We start from the raw sequence: 6,879 nt of genomic DNA, 5'->3' as shown, positions 1-6,879 counted from the left end.
GATGTTTCCAGAAAAAAGGGAGGTTTTAGTTAACAAGTAATTGTTGGTCACTTTAGTTTAAATGTTTGTAATCAAGAGTTTATGAAAAAATAGAATTATGTTCACTAGGTGTTTTGGTACTTGATAGGTGCTACTAGTGGTTCAAGATTTTAAGGGTAGGTAGGACAACAAGTTATCTTTAGCGAAGTTATGATTAAATGTATCTCGACCTACTTAAGCATTCAATTACCTAATCCTCTTGGACTTAGGGAATTTATATTCACTACCCAGATTTTACCTCAGGTTAACCAACCTTGTTACAACGCTGATTATTAAACGGAAGTTTAGTGTTTCCAAGTCCCTGTTGATAATTCACTTTCCACTATATTTGATTTCTTTCTCAATAAAATCAAAGAAGGTGTTATCTATCATTTGAAACCAAAAGATAATAATTAAAATATCAGAATTATCAAGTAGTCCTACCACCTTTTGAATATTGAACACTCATCGCCTTATCAAGACCTACCCCTAGATTCCATAATTTAAGTTAAAGGAAATTAGCTGCTTATAACGTAATGATCAAAGCAAATAGATGAATTCATGCTTTGAAAGATGAACTTACCAAAAGATGAATAGAAACTAGAGAATCTCCAATTAAATCACCAAAGAAAATCCCAAAATAATGATGATAGTCTCTTTAAAGTAATTTCTTTCTCAAGCCAAAAGAAGAGGGAGAAAAATATAAAAGTATCGTGTATCAAAACTCAAGGTTCGGAACGCTTAAGAAAACCCTAAACAAGGCTTTAAATAGTTCACCTTAATTATGAAAACAAAATAATAAAATTTAGAAATTCAACGGATTAGGTGATATCATTTGTGATAGCCTATCAGGAGGCTGATGACTTTTCACAAATATCGTCAGTTTCCTTTATGATTTTGGTACTCACTGCCTAACAATGACAACAAACAGTGATGCCCTATCAGCTCCTTGTTGACCTATTACAAATGTCGTCAAGGCTTTTCCTCAGCTCTCATGTTCTGCCTTAGGCTGATGGAAATCTTGACAACTTATCAGCTCCTTGATGTCCTATCACAAAATGTTGTCACAGCTTTCAACTTAGGAAAATTCTCTGTCTACTACTGATGATGAAGCTAATATCTTATCACAGGGCTGATGACTTATCACAAATATCGTCAGCCACACTTTGCCTTTATTTACTTTAGATTTTAGCTAATTTGCTTCCATTCTTGTTGGTTCTCTAGCATTTTATCTTTCATTGCAAAATAAAATATAAAGCAATCAAAAATGACAAAATTTACTTATGACTTCACAATTATTCTTAGTTAAAATCCTCAAATGTGTTAGCATTAGCTCACACATCAATGCCATCAACTTAAAACAATTGATTGTCCTCAAGCAACTCAGCACAACTAAGAGAATACTAAGCACATTTGGCAGTCAATCATCCATATCATCTCAAAACACTTTCACCATCTCCAAAGTCAGTCAATTTAAGTACAATGAATAACACCAATGCAACACACATGAATCAAGATATGACATCAATTCAGCTATAACAACCATGTATAGACCTGTATTAGTTTACCCGAATAAGTTAGTAACTAGAAATGTAACCAGTGTGCCCTCACAGTAAAGAAATCCCCCTCATCTCATATTAGTAATTATATATGTAACAATGGGGACAATCAAAATACTCAGTATCAGAACGAAGTTCCAATTGCTGTATACCAAGTACCATAGGCTTTCCCTTATTTTCATTACCCAGATCTTCAGATAGGTCAGCTAGGATCACTATAAGACTTCTCTTGGGCTTGTAATATAGGCTAGGGTCTGGTATGATACTCGATGGTATTTAAAGTGACTAAGCCTCCTTGACACTACATTTGCTTTTTGGGGTTTCACTCATTAGCCTTTTCTGTTCTTCTCTTTTCTTGATCACAATTATTTAGGATGGGTGCAATCTTTTCTCAATTACTTATTATTTTTCATAATTTTTCTTTTTCTTGCTATTTTCCTCTGCACCCAGCTTTTTATTCTTTTCTTTTATGCTACCTTTCTTCATACTCATTTTATATCACGCATCCCTATGATAGCCGCCCTCAACTTAGGCCATTTGTCTAAGTCAAGGTGCACAGTATCCAAGGAGGACCATGACCAAAACAGGTTCATTATGATCTAAATGAGAAGGTGACAGGTGTCATACAAAGAAATAGGCTAATTAGGCTCAAAATAGAGATTAAAGGATATGATACACATAGGGAAGGTCATTTAGGCTAAAGTGAGCTAATATTAAAATGGCCTATGATCCTTTCCTAACCCCTATCCTTCAACCTAGGTAAGACTAACTAGGCAAGTTCTGGCTTCAGCAAATAGAGGGAACTGAGTAACATCTCATACACACATTTAGCGCATAGGTATATCGTACTCCACTACTTATTCAGTTCGTACAGCTGTTTAGCAATAATTATTATGTTACTAGACTTAATGTCATACAAAGATGCGCGGTGGTCACACTTAAATGCAAATCACTTAGTTTAAAATAGTAGAACACTTGAAGAGGTGTACAAAAATCATAAAAACAATTCAACTTCCTCAAGTACAAGTATTTCTCCTAGTTAACTACAAAATTTTACAACAACAAATTTACCCTACACCCTCAACTTAAAATCAATAAAAATCTAAACTAAGGGTTAGAGTATACCTAGAATACATCAATCCCGGGGTTCATAGGTTCCTGACCCTGCTGTCGTATCTCCATCAGGAGCTTCACTCTATTCTGGTGTAGCTGGTCTATCAGTTACTGAAGGCCTACTAGCAGAGGCACCTGCGGCTCTCGCTCGGATGGCTACCTCCTATCTCTCATTATCCACTAAGTAGTCAATTCTCGCCTTTTTCATCTCCTCTTTTTCAGACTTTTTTCTTTCTCTCTTTTCTACTTTTCATTCTTCATCACTGTCGGGCCTCTCTCTTTTTTTTTTCCTTTTTTCTCACCTTTATTTTTCTTTTTCTTCACTGGCTCCTCCGTGAGATCAAGCATCGAGATTTCTCCCTTAGAATCCTCAGCTACTAAATCTACTGACACCATAAAGTAGTGCTACTATAGCTTTCCAACCTCTACCTTTACTTTGTCTAGGTCTGATCTGAATAATGCCATCTCTGGAGCTGACCTCACTCTTGACTGCACATTGAAGCAGTTCTCTAATTCATCAATCTGGCCCAGCAGAGCCTTGTAAGGCTCAAATACAACCTTAACTCTTTTGTACACTGCAGCTGTGAATTGCTTGGTAAAGAGTTTAAGCTGAGCCTCGCACCACTTGGACTGCTTTGCTACTCTCCTGAAATTCATAGGGTTGAAGGCAAATTTTGTTGTAGGCACTACAGCTGGAGGAATTATCTCAATTCTTGGCACTGATGATTCTGCCATTATTGCAGATGTTGGAGGTATAACTTTAGAATTAGGCACCTCTGCATTAGGTGCTGAACTAGTACCTATAACCGGTAGATCAGTTGGAATCTCTGCGCCCCTGCCAAGCATTAGCCTTGGCTGATTTTCCTCACTTCAGATCAGATTGTGGGTCTTCCTGGCAAAGAGTTCTTCTTCTAACCCTACAATTTTCGGCACATTTGCTACCCTACACAACCTTGTAATTAAACAAGGGAAGGGATATGTTGTATGAGACCTCGAGAACCAAATTTTTATCTCTTTAGTGATAATCTCTCCGAAATTCACTTTTTGAGGTTAGCCATAAAACTTGCAACTAATATTGCTCTATCATCCCCAAGGATATTATCACCATCCATGGGTATCAACCACGTACGTACAATAACCCACCAAAATCTGGCCTCTGAAGTCAGGGAGGCCTTGAAGATCCTTTTACTCATATTTGTTAGCCATTTTGATTCTCCATCGGCTATGAGTATGGCTAACCAATTCCACTGATTTTACCGATGATTTAACCGAGAATAGAAAGTAGGTAAACTGGCCTGAGGAGTAAATTTTGGACCATAAAGGAACTTGTTGATTGTTGCTTCAAATACATCCACCATTACGCCCTGTATGAAAACTCTATCCAACAAAGGATGGCCAGTTTCTTTCTCTTCTTCTCTACACATGTTTTCCAAGCGAGCTTGTTAGTTTGCATATAACTCCCTAACTATTGTAGGGAAAAATGAATTTTCTCCTCATGTAGTCCATCCCAAATCATAGCCATGAAATTTCTGCTCCATCTCAGGGTACCTGCTCAACCCCTTAGTGATGATTCTTTTCTCCTCAAAGATTGGCCACTTGAAAGCTCTTCTATTGGTTCTACGAAGCCCATCAAAAAAGATTTTCTAAGCTTTACGAATTAGCCATCTAGTTCTATCTCAGAATTCAGGATTCTTGCATTTGACCATAGTTCCCCAAATTGGAGAGTCTTCATCATCTTGTGGCTCAGCAGAAGGGGACTCAGTTGATGGTCCCTCATACTCATGCCCCTCGTAATTAGGATGATCTAAATTATGCTCTTCAGATTCATCATGTTCAGACTCTTGTTGCTCAGAGATCGTCTGCTCAGAAGTTGTATGCTTGGATGTTGTTGGATCAGTATCACTTTCTTTACTCTCCTCCACCTCAACTGGTGGGGGTGGTAGAGTCTTTTTAGGGCTTTGCTTCTTTTTTTACTTCCTCAGCAGAGGCTCTTCCACTTTATAGTCAGACTCTTCGTTGAAGAGCATCTGAGGTACACTTCCCTTGGTCACTTTCTTTGTGTATTTTAAGTTCTTTCCTTTGGGTTCCATTTCAAGACCTATAGCAAGAGAAAAATCATTAGTTGACCCTCCAGAGTATAAACAGAAACACATCAATCATTGAAATTCCACACCCCTTGAAAGGGTTTAGTAATACTTCAGGTCCCAGGTGTGACAACATTTATGATAAGCCATCACAGTTGTGATAGCTTATCATAAATGTCGTCAGCCCTCAACAAAACCCACAAAATTCATATCAACTTTTGACGACATTTCTTACAAGCTGTCACAATTGTGATAGCTTATCACAAATTTTTCAGCTATCAATAGAATCCCAAATTGATTTTAACTTAATTTTTAGTCCCATTTTTTCTTAAAATCCTCTCGATTTTCATTTTTGACCAGAACTTTTAAACCTTAAGCTTGTAGAACAAACCTTAGTTTTGATTTTTAGCAATTTTTGCAAGCTGAACTTGGTTCAAGATTCTTGGGAACTTGGGTTTTCATTAACTTATCACTTACCACATGAAAAGAAAGGCTAGGTTTCGAGCATACCTTATGGGAGCTTTCAATGTGGTTACACGAGCAAGAAGAAATAAGGAGAGGTTCTTGATTTTGATTGCAAACCCACACATACAAGGAAACTTTCTTTTGTTTTAGTTGGAGATACTTTGAAAAGGGAAGAAAATAAACCAAAGGTGGAAAGAGAATAACTTAAAGAAAATAAAAACTAAGCGGGAAGGTAGAAAGGCCAGGCTATGGGCTGGGTCGGATCTTTTTAATTTGGCCTACAGTTTCAGCTAATGTTGGGCTTTTTGTGATGACATTTTTGATAAGCCATCACAATTTTGATAGCTTATCACAAATGTCGTCATCCTTAACAGAAATTGCCTCAAAGATGCTATTTCTGATGACAAAGCTGATGGCTTATCACAATTGTGATAGCACGTCAAAAATGTCGTCAAGAGCACTTGGTTGCATATATCGATTCCACCTTCTTTGAACTAGAACCTAACTACAAAAATAAATAATTTGCTGGAATATAAAAATTTTGGGTTGCCTCCCAATAGCACTTAATTTATTGTCGCGGCACGACTTGGTTATCTTGACTACTCAGACTTCACCAAGACAACCTATTGATACCCCTTTACCATCTTCATGGAATACGTCCACGATTGAGAAAGCACTCATCTCCTTTACCGGTGTCATGAATGAGTATATTTTGAATCTTTCTTCCATGTCATTGAACCTGAACTTCAGCTCATTCTGTTTCATATCCACTATCACTCTCCTAGTTTCAATGAATGGTCTACCCAAAATAATGAGCACTTCGAAGTCCACCTCATAGTCTAGGACTACAAAATCAGCAGGCAGAATAAAGTCGGCCAGCTTTACCAATACATCATGTAATATACCCATTGGCCGCTTTACAGACCTATCTGTCATCACTAATCGCATGTTCGTAGGGGTAGGATCCCCCAAATCCAGTTTCTTGTACATAGCGAGTGGCATTAGGTTTATATTGGCTCCTAAATTGCATAGTGATTTTGTGAAATTTAGGGACCCAATAGTACACGGGATGGTAAACACTCCCAGATCTGCCTTTTTCTGTACTAAAGACCTTGTACAGATAGCTCCATAATAAAAGAGATTGTCCTCGGATCATGCGTAACCTTCTGATTCTTAGTCACAAGATCTTTTATTAACTTTGTGTATCCTGTCATTTGCTCAAGTGCCTCAACCAAAGGCACATTTATTGTTAATTACTTGAGCATTGCCATGAATTTGCTGAATTTTACATCATCAACCTTTTTCTTCAACCACTGAGGAAATGGAGGTGGTGGTCTTGGGATTGCTTTCACTACTACCTCTTTCTCCTTCTCTTTGTCTTTATTCGGAGCATCATCATAATTATCTAGCTTCTCAGACTCCACTTGACCACTTTCTTCCGATTCAATATCAACTACATCATCAACTATAGGTTTATCCACAGAAGGGCTAGGTAATATCTTATAACTTATAGTGGTAATAGCCGTGCATGAGCCATAATTTCATAGATTTTGGAACATATCACTTGGTAATATTCCGATCTTTCTCTGGTTGAATGCTGCGAAGAGTTGGCTCATCTGCTGGTCCAATTATTTAATTGC

Source organism: Capsicum annuum, chromosome 2, assembly GCF_002878395.1.
Source record: "Capsicum annuum cultivar UCD-10X-F1 chromosome 2, UCD10Xv1.1, whole genome shotgun sequence".
Taxonomy (NCBI): Eukaryota; Viridiplantae; Streptophyta; class Magnoliopsida; order Solanales; family Solanaceae; genus Capsicum; species Capsicum annuum.
Note: the sequence above shows the minus strand (reverse complement) of the source record.